Here is a 17,806-nt window from a genome sequence, read left to right as displayed (position 1 = left end):
GTACTTGAAAATATGAATGTGATCATTGAACATATACTACTAAAACTGAATTGTGGTGTATTATGGCAAAATATAATTTAGCCATGAAATTAATAAGATTTTTTGGGACACAATGACTGCATTTGCCAAAGTATATTTAATAGTGATATCAGAGCCGTAATCAGTACTGCCGTCTGAAAAGCTAATCCGTAGGAATTGTATATAAGGTTTGCAGCACAAACTTGTAAATTCTCAGAAAAAGCACTATTGTATACATCTGTAAAATTTCTAAATGAAGATATGCACCATCTGTGATTACAAGATGTGTATATAATATTTATTTTCCACCTTAGTATCATGCTAAAAATTTGATAATTATATCGTGATTCAAAATCTACATGGAAGAGGCAGGTTTGAAAAACTAAAGGAATTTAGAAAGAGGGTGCATTTTGTATAGTAATTGACAAGCCACATACACCTGACTTTTGAAAGCTTCCTATGTCACTGATCGCTTTATATATATTTTGTTGAGAGAATGTGCTGACAAATGCACCATTCTGCCACAGCTGTCACAAAATTGTCTTAGGGCAGGAAAACATGCAGCACTTTTAGGGAGGGTCGGACTTAGTCGGTACGCTATGAGATACATTATGTGCACAATTTGACCAACATTTTTTACATTTTCTCCAAAAGAAAACAAACCCGAACCCCAATGAAGGACTTGAACTCCATTGAAGGCATCCAGGCTGACTTACATTGCTCAATTGTTTCAGTTCAGGGAAGGTGTTATTAATCACTACTTTCAAAGATCACCAGCCAACACTTTCTTGTATTCATCTGCTTTGCTTGCTGCTTGTTGCTTGAGTCACCAGACTGAAGAGGGTTCTTCCCCTCGCCTGCAGGAACCATGCCTGGATGAGGAAGGCATTGCTAAATCAGATGATCACTGGTGCATTCGAGGTGTTTGAAGCATTGAAATCCGTCTAAGCTATTCCCTAAAAACCTTAGCATGCTACACCTCTGCTATTTTACAGCTGCCTTAGTTACTTAGAGATGTTGCTGGCAATGAGGGAATGGGAGTGTGATGTAGTTGAAGTCACTCTGAGGGTTTCCAGGTCTTCATTGAAGACCCCCCACATTGCTGCCTACAAAACCCTCAATATGCTCCCTTGGTATGACCATTGATGGATCATGTTGTATGCAGCGTGACCAGTGTTCATTGCAATTGTTCTGTCTGGATGGATGGCAGAAGATGAACGCTCTGCTCCAGAGCTGCATCCTGGTGCCTTTCCAAGTTATTTTGTTATAAACAATGGCATACAAAGCTGTTGCAGTTGCAGGTAAATTGACAATGCACAACTCTAATACTCAGATTGTAATCTATCTGGCTTTACTGAAAAACATTATCAGCTTGTGTACAAGAACCCTGATAATATTAGGGTGAAATATATTCCTATAAGCATATCATAAAGTGTGCGCCTTCTCCATCGACAGAAAACACACAGGCATGGATACATTATGTATCCATTCTTACATTCAAAGCTCAGGGTTATGTGGTTAGCCTCCTCTGGAGACTAAGCTGCCTTCTGAAATATTGTAATTGTTCATTGTATCACAGGTCAATGTAATGGCCCTTAAATGGGAAGAGTAATGATATCAATGAGGACTGTTGTCTTATCCTTGACTTAGAGCACACCCCTTTGAGCAGCTCTTTGGAGGGTATGGATATTTTACCGTGGAAGGAACCATACTGGCAAAGTTAGTTTATGCACTTCGTTAGCTTCTCATCTCCCCCATAACAAAAATACTGATTTAATTCTAGTTTTTTTGTCATAGAATGCTGCAGGCTTAAGAAAATAAGTAAACTCAGAATGTTAACAGTTACATGGTCTTAGCATTTCAAAACACTAATAAAATTACTGAAATATAATTTACTGGTCATAACTTTTTTAATAGGTGTGCAATTAGAATCACTATTCGCAGACCAAAGACCAAAGGGGGGGGGGTTAATAATTGTTATGGGTATCTTGGGAATGAAACATACAGTAGCATCAAATTTCTTACTGTGCATATTGGCAGTGTTGGACCTGGCCCTCTCTGCGGAGTCGTCCCTAAACATTTTGCCTTTACTCCCCACATTTTGTTGAATTAGTTTTTTCTGGTCTTAGTGCTCAGTGCACTTTAACACTGCTAACCATAACTAAAGTGCTTGTGCTCTCTCTTTAAAGCATAGTAGAATAGGCTTACACCCAATTGGCATATTTATTTACTTATAAGTCCCTAGCAAAGAGGTGCTACATGTGCCCAGGGCCTGTAAATTAAATGCTACTAGTGGACTTACAGCACTGATTGTGATACACACTTAAGTAGCCCTTTAGACATGTCTTAGGTCTACCTTTGCAATGTGTGGATGCAGTTTAAACTGCTACTTTGGCCTGACAAAATAAACCTTTTGCCAGGCCTAATCCTTCCTTTTTAATTCATCTAAGTCACCTGTAGGGTAGGTCTACCATTGCAACCTGTGGATGCAGTTTAAACTGCTATTTCGGCCTGTCAAAATAAACCTTTTGCCAGGCCTAATCCTTCCTTTTTAATTCATCTAAGTCACCTGTAGGGTAGGACCTGGGCATCCCAGAAGACTGTCCAGGGCCTTAATGTTGGAGATGTACTTTTAAGTTTTACATGTCCTGGTACTGAAAAACTCTTAAATTTGCCGTTCACTAATGCAAGGCCTAATTCTAAAAAAGGATAACTTTGGAGTTTAAATATTACTTTTTATAGGTGGAATTTCCAAATAGAAATAGGTAACCAGTTCATGTTTGGTGTCTCTGGAATACTAATTTAAAATATTCACTTATGGTGAAGTCTGATTTAAATTACAGTTCTGAAAATGCCACTTTTAGAAAGTTGGCATTTTCTTGCCTTAATAACTTAATTAATGCCTGTAGCCTGTCTCTGGTCACATGATTGTGTGTAGCTGACAGTTGGGCTTTGTTTATTCCTCCTAGACAGCCACACACAAAAGGGAGCTTAGGTGTGCCTGGATGGGCCACAATGGCAGGGTGGGAGGAAGGACCTGGGCACAGCCCCATTTACACCTGAATAGACTGGGTCCTGCCTCCAGACAAAGGGCTGCATCCCCCTGTAGTTATTCTGGACACAGGACAGGAAATACAGGATACCTGGGGACAAAGGGAAACCGCTAGAAGCTTCTACCCCACTTCAAATGCACAACTGGGTATTAATACTGGACCTCAGACACCGTCACTTCAGTACACTTCTGGACCTTTCGATACTCTGCCAGGAAGTACTGATGTGCTGCTACAAGGATAGGCACTCTGCTGGTCTCCTGCTCTAAAATGCTGCCTCCTGCCCTCTTGCTTGTGGAAAAACTGTGTACCTGCAACTTATTGTTGAGCCTAGGACCCAGAGTGACTCCAAGGGCTAGTCTGTTGTTAGCTACCTGATCTGAGCCTCAGAGACATAAAAGGCTCCCCAACATCAAGCACCAGCTACTGGACCCAGTCACAGTGAGTCCCTGACCTCCAGTTGGTTTATCTCAGGTCCTCGACCCTTGGTGTGGCTCAAGGGGATGGAAATCAAGCTTTCGGGCTCTTCGTGATCATGAATAGACACGTCAGCACCAAGCCCTTATCACTCATACCGCAAATCATCATGTCAGCCTGACTCTTTGCACTGTAGGATTGACCACTCGCAGAGACCGCCACTCCTGCACTTGATATTGGCCAGCTACTTGCGCTTCACTAACAGCCTTCATCAACGCTCTCCCTGTTCCTCGCTGCACTCTTCAATGCGACAGGACTTTTGGCACACACTTGATAAGGTTAAAACCCAGTGGGCCTAACCTAGTGACTGTATCTGACCAGCCCTCCATCGCGGTTGGCCTGAAAGTGTGACTTTACTTGACTCCAGCTCGACCAGATATCCTGAGTTGGTGCTTGTGCTTTTTTGGTGCTATCTACACTAAATTATTTAAAAAATCATGTCTCTGCTTCTAGTGATTGGAGGTTTGTCATTTTGATCTTGTTTAATTTATTAAATTCTACTATATTTTTCTATACTAACGGCGGGACTTCGCAACATGGGATATCGTTAAGGAATAGATTGTCACTACGATAGGTAATACCGTGACTATCATATCACATAGATTGTTGAATTGGTCTACATCAGAAAAATTGCATATATGGCTCACATTATGCTTACCACATAGAAGCAGACCGAAATTCAATGTGCTGACAATACGTTCCAGACTTAAGACAACATGGTCATAGATTTACAATCGGAACTTTCGTGGATATTAAGAATGCCCTGAAGAAGTTCTCTGTTAAGAACGAAACGCGTTGGCTGTGTTTTTCCAAAAAGAAGAAGATACTATAATAATAAAGATGGACAATTAAATAATTCATGGACTGACTGTGAACTGTTCAAGTACATTGATCATTAGTGGTGCAACCACAACATTTGTCTATTTGCTATATTTTTCTAACTTGGTGTGGGATACTTTGTGTGTGGTGGTTTCCCTGTTGTACTATTTCAAATGTTACACAAATACTTTAAACATTGTCTCTAAGTTAAGCATGACTGCGCTGTGCTAACCTACCAGAGATTTGTGCTCAAGTTGATTTAGGACTGGCTTGTGCCTCACCCTGGCAAGGATTGTGACAGCTGCTTGATCAGGATTCTCATCCCAGTCAGCTAGTAACCCCATTTCTCACAGGTAGTAAGATCACATATTTACAAATCATCCATAAAGCTGAACTTTGTAATTGGAAATAGCTATTTTCCTGCTGGGCTCTCCATGTGATAAATGATTTTAAAAGGATTTGACTGCCATTTAAAATGGAATGATCTTTACATATTAGGAAACATGTTGGATTTAGACTGGCCATTACAGTGCATATTGCATGGAAAAAGGATACGTTCACCACACAATTCCTGCATATTACCAATTGTATTCACACGTGCTTCTCAAACAGGAACCTCTGGTAAACCTGCTAAATGCATATTAGTTAGTTTGCTTTTTTTTTTATATATATATATTTATTTATTTATTTTTTTTTATTTGCCAACGTAAAAGAAAAAAAAAAGAAAATTTACAAAAAGCATTACAATAAAGCAGCCATCCCCCCACCCCTCAAAGAGAAAAGAGATTGCGTATGGTTAAGAGAAAAGAAAAAACACAGTAAGCCAGAAAAACAAAGAAGCACATACAATTATGAGGTAAAAAAAAAAAGGAGCAAAATATGAAATACATGAAAAAAAAGATTTACTTTACACAACACTAGGAAGGAAGAGCGGGACGAAGTAAAGCTATCCTGACTGTGCAAGCCAAAGAGTCAGTTTTTCCCAAACCTCTAATCCCATCTTCCGTCCTTTCCTTCCTTTCTTTGCATATACAGCGATTTCTAGATGATACGTGGCGATAAATCGGGCTAACCAGTGTGAAAATGATGGGGGCTCCGGGTCAAGCCAGGAAGAGGCCACACAGAGCCTCCAAACAGTCATCACGATGAAAATTAAACCATCTCTTTTCAACTGAGAGGTCTCGGTCCGCGTTCCTAGCAGAATAATAGTTGAATTCAATATTATAGGCTGAGTTGTAACTTCCCTTAAAAATTCCTGTATTCGGTTTAAAGTGGTGGAGAGTTTTAAGCATGTGGGAAAAATATGGATAGAACTGGCCCCATATTCCAAACATCTAGGACAAAGGGTACCTTGGGCAGTCCCCCACTTTACAATTTTACTAGGAGTGAGATATAAAAAGAAGATAGTTTTAAAATGTTGCGCCTGTAGTTTGGCTGAGATTAGAATGTTCTGTGAGAGGGCAAGTGAGTTAAAAAAAGTGCTGTTAGAAGTGTCAATTTTGTTGCGCCATTTATCAGCTATGTCCTGTAGGTCGTCGGGGGTCTGCCTATTTATTATATTGTATAATAAGCCAATTCGAGGCGTTAATGGCTTACGTAAGGTAATAAGCAGATCAATTTCCCTGAAACCAGAGGGCCCCTCTACCTTCCTAGACAGAAAGTCAAATACACAATAGTATTTGAATGCGTCTTCGTTTTTGAGTTTAAATTTAACCAGTAACTCAGAGAAAGGGACTACCCCTTCGCAAGTAACGAGGTCTCCCAATTTCAATATGCCGGCCTTGTGCCAGTCTGAGAAGTAAGCCCTGCCGAATATAGCAGGCAAGCTGCCATTATTCAGCGTGGGAGTATAGAAGTTAAATCTACCCAACCCTAAGAATTTACGAATGCTGCGAAAGGTTTTAAAAGAGTTTAGTAATGTCTTAAATCTCACCCTTTTGTAATATCCGTAGGTGGTTTCCCGAAGTAGACAGCCCCAGGACTGTTCTCCCAACAATAGCTGAAAAGGCGAGGGGAGCCCTAAAGTCTGTGGGGGTGGAGCTTCTTTTAGCAATTCTGCGCTATATTGTAAAACCGAGGCCCAATAGTAAAGAGTGATGTTAGGAAAAGACCAACCCCCTCGCTCTTTTGGTAGACAAAGCTGCCTTAGTGCCCTTCTGGGTTGGGAATAAGACCAGATAAACTGTGTGAATATTTGTTGAAATTTTTGCAGATTAGATTTACTGAATTCCAAAGGTATTGTGCAGAAGAAATATAAGAGTTTGGGAAAGTATGTCATTTTTATGACATTACATCTGCCAACAAGGGTTAAATGTAGGTTGTTAATTTGCTTCAGGGCCTTTTTAGTGTGTAATGCCAGAGAAGCTAGGTTGTCTGTAACAATTTCATCCAGATTTGATGATATAGAAACTCCCAGATATTTGGCTTTGGAAACAACTCGATAATCGGTCCATAGTACTTGGCTGTTTGTTATTATTTGGGTTTTGTTTTGATTCAGGGCATAGCCAGAGAGCCTTCCAAATTTTAGCGCCTCATTTTCAAGAGCCACTATGGTGTTTAAAGGATCAGGTGAAGTGATGGCCAAATCATCGGCGTAAGCCATGATCTTAATACAGCTACCCTGGAAGTTAACTGGGAGGATCTCATTATTTCTCTCTATTTGCTTGATAAAGGGGTCCAAATAAAGGGCAAACAGCAAAGGGGAGCATGGGCAACCTTGCCTGGTGCCCCGAGAGATCTCGAACTGCCTGGTTAGTTGCCCATTAACTGAGACACAAGCTGTTGGTTTTACATATAGGGCTTGTACTGCCTGCGTGATCTTTGGCCCAAATCCCATTCTCCTTATGATTGCCCACAGAAATTGCCAGGAGACCCGAACAAAGGCTTTCTCAGCGTCCAAGAGTGTAAATGACATCGGGTCTCCAGCAGCCTGTGTGGCGTCAAAAAGAGTAATGGCCCTTCTAACATGTTCAGTTGTTCCTTTTTTCGGGATAAACCCGTGCTGCCACTCTGAAACCAAAGATTCAACCACAGAAGAGATTCTATTAGCTAGTACTTTGGAGAAGATCTTTGAGTCACAATTAATGAGCATTATTGGTCGATATGAGCTCATCTCTCTTGGAGATTTATCCTTCTTTGGGAAAATAGCTATTCTGGCCATAGTCCAGGATGCTGGTGGTAAAGTCCCATTAAAAATAGAGGTTATTACTTCTGTAAGAATTGTCTTTATTTGTGGAGCGAAAGTCTTATAAAACTCTACTGGGATGCCATCTGGCCCAGTAGCTTTCCCGTCAGGCAGACTTTTAAGGGATTCCAGTATCTCATCCCATGTGGGAGTTATATCTAACCTTTTCATATCTTCTGAGGTTGATCTCGCTAAGATAGTTGGTGGTCTTGTGAGCGATTAGGTCGCTAGGGCCGTGAATCTCCTCAGTATGAAGTTTGGAGTAAAAATCCTGGAATCCGTTTCGTATGTGATCTGTGTCGTTGGTCTCATCCCCTGATGGGAGTTTAATTGTGCGTATCTCACTGTGGGAAACCTGTTGCCTGGTCCTGACAGCCAGATGATGTCCAATATTGTCGCTACACTCATAAATTTGCTCCCGGGTGCTTGCCCATTTTGCAGCGTTTTTTTCAGCAAAAATTGCCCCAATTTCGGCTCTGACCAGCACTACCTCCTTCTGAACTGTCTCGACATCTTGTCCTGTTTGAATGCAGTGAGTCAACTTAGTTTCGGCCACCCTTAGCTTTCCTTGTAAGTTGTTTATCACCGTTTTCTCTTTTTTATTTTTGCGTACTGAGAATCCCAGGGTCTCGCCCCTGATCCCCGCTTTTAAAGCTTCCCAAACTGTCATAAGAGAGGCGGAGCCAACATCGAACCCCAGAAATTCCTCTAGCCATCCTTGAATATGTGTTTTATACAACCGGTCCTGTAGTAAAGCTTTTTCAAAGCTCCAGGTAGAAACCTCTTTAACTTTCCCTAAACCTTTAATGTTAATGATAAGGGAATTATGGTCAGACATAAAACGTGGGGCCCATATTAGTTAGTTTGCAATCAGAGTCCAAAAATGTTTTGACTATTATTTCTGTTGAACATTTAGGTTTTATTAATTTCCAATACACTTTTTCCCCTACAGCCCTACAGGTTTGAAGCTGGAGAACACCATAAGACAGAACATTTCTTAAGCTAAACACTAACATCAATGAAAATCACTCTGTGAAAAGTGATAGTAGAAAGAATAAAATATGTCTAGGTCCACAATTAAGAGACCAATGAAAACAACTCTCATACCCCTTTTGCAGCAGTCCCAGGACTCATTTTATACAGGAGGCTTAAACTTGACCCACACTCTAAATCTAAATACATTTCTGAGAAAGAAGGACAAACATAATAAGCCAACAAGGGAGAGTAGAAATCTGAGCCCTGCACTAAAATTTCATTTTTATGTGAAAGTCAAGGAAACCAGCAAGCCCCTTTGCCACCATCTCTTTGATTGATACAGAGAAGTGCCCTATGCCAGGCCCTGACCTAGGCTAGCACGATTAATGTCATTATTGCATCACTTCTTCTTTCCTTTGTGTGACCTTAGAACACATTTGCTCTCTGCACTCAATCGAGGCTACGCTCACCAACACTAAGCCACCCAATTCCTATCTAAATATCGCTTCCTGGTGAATAGTCTATATAGCCTCCTTACCATACTCTACAGCTACACAGTTTCTGTGGCCAAAAAGTCACCAAATCCTCTGTCATTTCACTACCATGGTCCATGTAGGGGATCCACTCTGCAATGTTAGAACTTGGATCCAGGTTCCATAGGAAAAATTATCAAGGAATTCCAGCCTTTCGTAGAGTATGACTGTTAGACCTGCCATCTTTAGGGTGATCTTCCCCCAATTGTTTGCCTGCTTGCCTCCACTTTTTGCTGTATCGTTTTGTTGGCCATAGGACTCTGAGCACCCTACCACTGCTGACCAGTGGTAACATTCATGTGCTTCTCCTCTAACTTGGTGACATTGGTGTATACCTGATTGGCATATTTAGTTTACTTAAAAGTCCCTTTTAAAGTGATATGTCATATACCCAGGGCCTGTAATCTAAATGCTACAAGCGGGCTGCAGCACTGGTTGTGCCACCCACACAAGTAGCCTTTCAACCATGTCCCAGGCCTGCCATTGCAAGGCCTGTGTGTTCAGTTTACTGCCACTTCCACTTTGCATTTATAATCCTTTGCCAAGCCTTAAACTCCCCTTTTATTATACATATATCACCCCTAAGGCAGGACGTAGATAGCCTTATGGGAAGTGTGCTGTGTAACTAAATGGTAGGACGTGTACTTTTAAGTTTCACATGTCCTGGTAGTGACAAACAATTACATTCATTTTTCGCTACTGTGAGACCTATTCCTGTCATAGAGTAGTTTTGGGAATTTCTTAAAACACTTTTAAGCTGCAATTCATGATTAGAAAGGAATAGCGAATTCATGTTTCATATCTTCGGAATAGTAATGAGAAATCCTCTTTAGTGGTAAAGTTGGATTTCCCATTACTATTTGAGAAATGTTACTTTTAGAAAGTGGGTTTTTATCTTCTCTTAACTTAGCTCTGTGGGCCTGCAGCCTGTCTCCAATATATGTCTGAGGTGGGTGACAGCTACAGTTTGTGTATTTCTTCTAGACAGTCACAAACACAGGAAGGGTGGGTGTGAAAGAGAAGTCAACTGCATTTATCTGCATTCTCATAGCTCTTCCTGTGCAGGAAGAGGGAGCTTACACTTACAGCTGAATAGGCAGTGTCCTGTTTCCTAATCAAAGAGCAGATTATCCCCACAGATAGCCTGGCAGACAGGGCTGGGATTAAAAAAGACCTGTGCACTTCAATGGCTTGCTTTGAAGTGACCTCTACTTTAAAGGCACATTTGGGTATAAGTACTGGGAGTCTGAACCTACCAAGAAAGACATGATTGGAATTGTAACTGGAGTTCTGCTGGAGGGCTGATCCGGAAGCCCTGCTTTTCTGTTTGTTACCTGCTGCCTGCTGCTCTCTGACTGCTAAAGGTGGTCTGGACTCTCTCTTCATTTAAAATGATCTGCAAGGGCTTGCTTGCTTGCCTCTGTTGCTTGAGACTCTGGTATATCGTAGTCTGTACTCCTGCTCCTGTGCCTGACATACTGAAAGTGGCCCAGATACTTGCAACACACATTTCAACACATCTCATGTCTGTGTATAGCAGAGCCGGCGCATCGACCCAGTTGCAGGAGTTAAATTGGTAGATCACATCGAAAGCAACTCTTTGCCCCCGAGAGCTCGACACATTCCCTGGCCTGATGAGCTGATTGACAGGTTAGGGGCTACCCAGTATCTTAGTACCTTTGATCTTACATCAGGGTACTATCAGATTGCCCTAACAGTGGGAGCAAAGGAGAGGTCATCCTTCTCCACTCCAGAGGACCACTATCCATTTAGGGTGATGCCCTTTGGATTCATGAATGCCCATGTCACCTTCTGGAGGTGGGTGAACCAGGTCCTTGGTAGTGTGGAGACCTTCTGTGCTGCCTATGGATGACATAGCTGTGTTTATTAGCAGATGGAAGGATAACCTTTTTCCCCTCCTGGAAATGCAACTGGCGGGCCAGATAGGGCAGGGGTATGTTGTGTACTTGGGACACCTGGTAGGCATGTGAAAAGTGCAACCACTTCAGGCCAAGATAGGGACCACCATGGCCTTGTTGCCCCTCCTAAATTAGGATTGTCAGGTGATTTGGCACCACTGTTGCCCCTTAACAGAGCTGACTTTGAATAAGCAGCCCAGAAATGGGATTTGGACAGAGGCATGCCAAACTGCATTTAATTCCCTTAAGAAAGCCTGACTTCTCCAATGAGTCTATTGTTCAGACAGATGCCTCAGAGCATGGCATAGAGCCAGTACTATCCCAACTTAATGAGGAGGGTTTAGGCCAACCTGTAGTCTTTATCTCCAGGAGGTTACTCCCCACGGAGCAGAGGTAGAATGCTACTAAGAGAGAAGCATTTGCTGTGGTCTGGGCACTGAAGAAGTTGAGCCATACCTGTTTGGCACTCACTTCCTGATTCAGACTGACTACAGTTCCCTCAGGTGACTCGTGCAAATGAGGGTTGAGAACCCAAGGCAGTTGAAGTGGTCCATTTTCCTACAGGGGATTTACTAAAGAGTGAAACACAGACCTGGGGTAGCCATGAGAAAATTCTGATGGTCTGTCTAGGTTTTTCCACTTTAGTGATGAAAACTCCTTAGACGTTGTGTAGGTCTGCCCACTTTCAGCTGGGGGATACACGTGTTAGACCTGTCATCCTTAGTGTGGTCTTCCACCAACTTTTTGCCTCCTTACCTCCACTTTTTGCCGTATCTTTTTGTCGACCTTAGGACTCTGCACACTATACCACTGCTGACTAGTGCGAGTGTGCTTCTCCCCTAAACATGGTAACATTGGAGTATACCTGATCTTTAGTTCACTTATAAGCCCCTTGTAAAGTAGTATACCATATACCTAGGGCCTATAATTTAAATGCTACTAGCGCCTGCAGTACTGGTTGTGCCACCCACACAAGTAGCCTTTCAAACCTGTCTTTTACTTGCCATTTCAAGGCCTGTGTATGCAGTTTACTGCCACTTCGACTTGCCATTTAGAATCACTTCCCAATCCTTAAACTATCCTTTTAATACACATAAGTCATCCCCCTAGGTAGCCATAAAGGCATGGTGCTGTGTAACTAAGAGGTAGGGCATGTACGTTTAAGTTTTACACGTCCTGGTATTGACAAACAGCTACATTTGTTTTTCACTACTGTGAGGCCTACTCTTCTTATAGCCTAGCATTGGGAATTCCTTAAAGCACTTTGAAGCTGTAATTTCTGATTAGAACGGAGTAGCTCAATCATGTTCCACATCTTTGGAACAGTAATGAGGACTCCTCTTTAGTGGTAACGTTGGACTTACTTTTACTATTTTAGAAATGCCACTCCCAGAAAGTGGACATTTCACTGCTCTTAACTTAGGTCTGTGTGCCTGTAGCCTGTCTCCAATACAGGTCTGAGTGAATGATAGCTAAAGTTGACATACTCCCTCTAGACAGCCACAAACATAGGAAGGGTGGGTACGAAATAGAACTCATCTGCATTCATCTGCATTCTGACAGCTCTATCTGGGCAGGAAGAGGGAGAGAGTGCTGACACTTACATCTGAATAGGCAGTTTCCTGTGTTCCACACAAAGGGCTGATTACCCCCCACAGATAGCCTGGCATATAGGGCTGGGATAAAAGGGGACCTGTGCAACCCAAGGTCTTACTTTGAAGTCACCCCCACTTCAAAGGCACATTTGGGTATAAGTACTGAGGCTCTGACCCTATCAAGACAGGCACTACTGGACTTGTAACTGAAGCTCTGTCAGAAGAACTGCTGTGCTGCTTAAAGGACTCAACTGGACTGCTGATCTGGAAGGCCTGCTTTTCTGTGTATTGCACTGCTGCCTGATGCCCTCTTACTGTGCTGAAAGAGAGCTGGATCTGCCTTCACCCCAAGTGATTTACAAGGGCTTATTGGCTTGCCTGTTGCTTGAGTATCGGGGATTTTAAAGTCTCTATGCCTGCTTCTGTGCCTGGCTCACTGGAAGTGGCCCAGATACCTGTAACATGGATTGAGGACGGAACAGCTACAAGGACCCACTTTGGTCTACTTAACACAGTTCCTTTATCTTGGTTGCGAAGAGATGTGAAGTCCTGCGTTGAGTCCAGGTGACCAGGGTAGGAGATGCATCATGCAGTGGCGGTTCCAAATAGCTGCGATAGGTGATGCAAAGTCCTTGCATCGGGGAAGTCCACACAGCAGAGGTGATGCATTGCTTCTGAGGGCGATGTGTTGATCAGCAAAGCTGAATCCACAGATGGGCTGGCAGAGCACCTTCAGGTGAATTGAAAGAAAGTGGGGTTTTCCGCTTCCAGGTTGGAGGCGCGCACAGATATACTGAGACCTATAGAGGTCTACTTCCAGTTCAATACTTTCAAAAAAACAATTCTTTCAAAATTTCAATCTTGTTTGAAATCCGTTGTATTTATTTTCATTTATGTTTCCGTTTTTTGTTTATCGCAAATTCATTCTTTGCTGAAGTATTTTTACATTACACTTTCACAACTACCCAATGCATTTCGGGTCAACAAAATGACCCTTCCTCAGGGGTCTATAAATGGAAAAGACAAAGAAAATATTCAGCGCTACTCAGCCTATTAAAAGAAATTAATACAATGCTTGTTCAACACTGTTGTTGTTGCATAACTGTCTGTTAAACGTGTTTCACTAATATTAGAATATCACGCATTTCTACACTCTCTCAGTTCCCATCAAAATGTTGAACTGTCTGAATCAAAAGTAAATTCAACCAGTGTCGCTCTTAAACGAAAATCAAGTGCTCTGAACAACCTGTAATCTAACAAAATACTGTGACACATGTTTTCTAAAGCAATGGACAATATCATTATTAATAAACAAATGCTCATGCTGTGATAACTAGGATAGTACACTTAAATCCTTTGTATTCTAAATGTCTTTTTATGCGTTTAATTGCACGTAAAGACGCCAGCTTGTGAGTCTATTGTTCTAAGCTAAGTAACGTAGCGGTGCTTTAATCATGTTACTCCTTCAACACTTACTTCCGTGTGAAAATCTCCCGCGTATCCGTCTTCCAATTGGAATCAAGTTTGTGAACATCGGAGTGACTCTACTCTTTATATGTATCCTGATTGGTCCAAATGCGCTGATATGTCGCGGTTGGTCCCGATCAGTGCAAAAAAGATGATTGATGATTATAACTAACACACTACTAAGTATCTTAGACGATGCTAATGATTAGATACATAACGACATATTACAATTAATAAACGCCCAAATTTTTAGGAATATTCTCGTGGTAAAAACCTAAACTTCAAATGTCAAGTGTCTAACATGAGATGTAAAATAATTATATGCCTTATACAAACAATATTATCATAGAAAACCAATCAAAATGGAATTATAATAAAATTCTAAAGTGATCTCATAAGTTCAGCCATTTTGGATTGGGATGGTAATGTTATGTTCATGCAGGGGTACAATAGCATTTCCCTCAATAACTGTTCAAAGGAAGCAGGATAATTCTATCCTGTCATTAATTCCTGTCGGTTGCATGCTGTCCATTTTTCTGATCCAGAAATATTCTGCTCTAAGTCTTTGTTTATGAGCATCCATGGTTGGGTGTGGCTTGATCACTTCCAATACAGTGAATCGTAACTGTGTGATGTTGTGACCTGCTTCTATCCAATGTGTAGCCAATGTAGACTTCTGGTTCTTATTCCTAATGTTGCTTTTATGTTCAGTTATTCTTATTTTGATCTTGCATTCCGTTTGTCCTATGTACAACTTACCACAGGGACATTTTATTCCATAGATTACTCCTTTGGTATCACAAGTGCTTGAGTGTAATAAAGGAATCGTTTTTCCAGTCATGGGATGAGTAAAATATTGGCCAATTATCACATTGTTGCAGTGTATGCAATTTTCACATCTTCTCATTCCTTTATGTGTAATCTTCTCACTCTGAGTGTGTTGACTCTTTATTAATTCTTTCAGATTTTTGGATCTTTTATACGCAAATGTGATTCGATTAACGACTAATGCTTGAAGATCCGGTTCTTATGTAATGAGAGGCCAGTGTTTTTTCATGATTTTTGTGATCTGAACTGTTTGCACTGAATATTCCAATACGCACACTGTGAGTTTTTTGTTTGTTTTTTCTTTCTTGTTGAGTAGAGATTCTCTAATCATGGATAAAACTTTGGTTTTTGACTCCTGGAGTACTTTTTTTGGATATCCACGTTTCATGTATTTTTGGATCTGCACATCGATAGTGGAGGACAAGTCATTTGGGTCTGATATGATCCTTTTGTAACGAATGAATTGAGACAAAGGTAAATGTGTCTTCAATGAATGGTGATGAAAACTTTCAAAGTGGAGACCACTGTTTCTGTCAGTATCTTTAATGTGAACTTTAGTGCTTATTTGACCATCCCTTATAGTTATTTTTACATCCAAGAATGCCAATTTGTCTTTGTCCATTTGGTGAGTGAACTTAATCCTTTCGTGCAGTGTACTGAACTGGAAGTAGACCTCTATAGGTCTCAGTATATCTGTGCGCGCCTCCAACCTGGAAGCGGAAAACCCCACTTTCTTTCAATTCACTTGATTTAGAGACAGTGTTTCGAGACAAAACACTGGGAGGGAGCAGCACACAATAAGAGGAAAAACCCAGATTAACATAGTTTACAGGAGTGCCAGATGGACAAATAAAAGAGAGCACCTTCAGGCCCACTTCCAAGGGCCCTGGACTGGGGTGACTCCACGTGGGAGGGAAGGCATCACAGATCACAGAGTCCAGGTGATGGATTCAAGGCTGTTGGAAGCCTGTTCTGTCCCTGATGCTTCTGATCAGGAGGCAAGCCAACTAGCCCTTGAATCACTCTGGAATTGCAGGTCAGGTCCTTCTCAACAGGCAAGAGGGCAGCAAGTCAGCACAGCAGGCCCACAGTCTTTCAGAGCAACAGTCAATCAAAGTGGCAATCCTTTCCGCAGTAAATCAGTCCCTCTTACCACCAGAGTCCACAGGTACAGAAGCGTACTGAAGAGTTGGGTCTAAGAGTTCAAAATGTATACCTGGTGCCCACTTTGGAGTGGAAGAAGCTTCTAGCTGTTTCCACTTTCCTGAGGTGTCAAGCATTCCCCTCCTCCCTGTCCTGGCTTGGCTTGTCTGGGGTTTCAAAAGACCAGTGTCAAACCCTTTCTAGGAGTGTTCCAGGAGAGCCTTTGTGATGTGTGATAGGTTACAGCTCCTCCCTCTTGTTAACTCAGAGTGGCCCATCCTGCCACACCTATCTTCCCTTCATCTCACTGACTGGTAGCAATACACAAAGACAAACTGACACTTACACCTAGCGAAGATCTTACCTCGGTATGGCTTACGTGAATTAAAAAGTAAGGTTTGGGCCTAGCAAAAGGTTTATTTTGCCTGCCCAAAATTGCAGTTTTAAACTGAATGCACAGTCTGCAACAGCAGGCCTAGACATGTTTATAGGGCTACTTAAGTGGGGGACACAATGAGTGCTGTAGGCCCACTAGTAGCATTCAATTTTACAGGCCCTGGCCAAGTGTTGTACTGCTTTACTAGGACTTTCAAGTAAATTAAACAGGCCAATTGTCTATGAGTCAATTCTACCATGTTTCAATGAAATAGCACAAGCAGCTTAGCACTGGAGCAGTGGTAAAGCAAACAGAGTGTTTAAAGGGAACACAAATGGGAAAACAGGAAGGTGAGAGCAAACGTTTGGGGATGGCTCTGAAACGAGGGCCAAGTCCAACACCTTCCATCAGCTGTCTTCACTATCCATTCTGTAGATTGTGGTTTTGTCACTAAAATATCCACATTTTTCTCCCTGACTTTTACAGCTGAAGCAACTGTCAAGATATTATCTCACAGGTCCATTTTAAGAGTGGTTTGGAGTAAAGGAGGGTCTGCTCTCTGCCCATGAATTGTAACTTGTTTGCTGGTTTATCAGTAACTGCCCTCATGCCTCCTATCTGTGCCAATCCTTGTGGTGTAAAAAACTACTTTCCTTTTTTCTTTCCCACCACGTGAACTCCAGGCTTTAGTTCTTGGGGAGGGGGGCGGCTGCCTCTTAGTAAAATATATTTCAGTTTACTCTATTGGGCCTACTCCTACCCCTGAATGCAGCCTCTCACTACATCATTTTGATTACTATATTCAAACAGTCTAAATAATTCACTTATAGTGATGTCAATCAATATTGCTCCTCTAAATCTAACATCAAATCCTACTTGGCTAATTATTTGTTGAACTATGCTAGGCTACGCTTGAGTAACTATATGACCTCTATAGAGATTTAGCCAAACTTTAGATGTGCATGCTGGAACAGAATCTATCATGCATGCAATTTTCCCTTGTCAATGTGTTCATGATTTGACTCACCAGTACAGCACTGAAGAGCTTGAACTGATGGCTATTTATTCCAGCCTGCAAAAAGTTTTAAATTGTCTTGTGCATTGTTTAATGTTTCTTTATATCATTTATGTGATTTTTTATAAAATACACATGAGTGATCTTAATAATGTTTATCAAATATATTTTTTTTAAAGTTACTTAATTTAAAGAGTCAGACATCTACTCGAAAAAACACAATGGTCTGATTTTGAATTTGACAGGGGTTTACTCAGTTATATACGTGACAGATATCCCGCCCACCTCATTATACGCCCTCTATACTAGGTTATAATGAAAAATGGACTCCTCACAGAGATTCAATGCAATCTTTTTTACTGAAATTGTAACTTTTAGCACATTGCAATTGAAAGTCTTCTAAAACA

At 41.5% G+C, this 17,806-nt stretch overlaps 1 protein-coding gene across 3 annotated transcripts in view; it reads left to right on the top strand.

Annotated features, from left to right (window-relative positions):
* CADM2 (cell adhesion molecule 2) overlaps nt 1-17,806 on the top strand; it is a 1,670,972-nt gene that overhangs the window by 1,120,585 nt on the left and 532,581 nt on the right. The gene's annotated exons all lie outside the window — the stretch shown is intronic.

Source organism: Triturus cristatus, chromosome 8 (assembly GCF_964204655.1).
Source record: "Triturus cristatus chromosome 8, aTriCri1.1, whole genome shotgun sequence".
NCBI classification, from domain to species: domain Eukaryota; kingdom Metazoa; phylum Chordata; class Amphibia; order Caudata; family Salamandridae; genus Triturus; species Triturus cristatus.
This window is presented reverse-complemented; position numbering and strand designations above follow the sequence as displayed.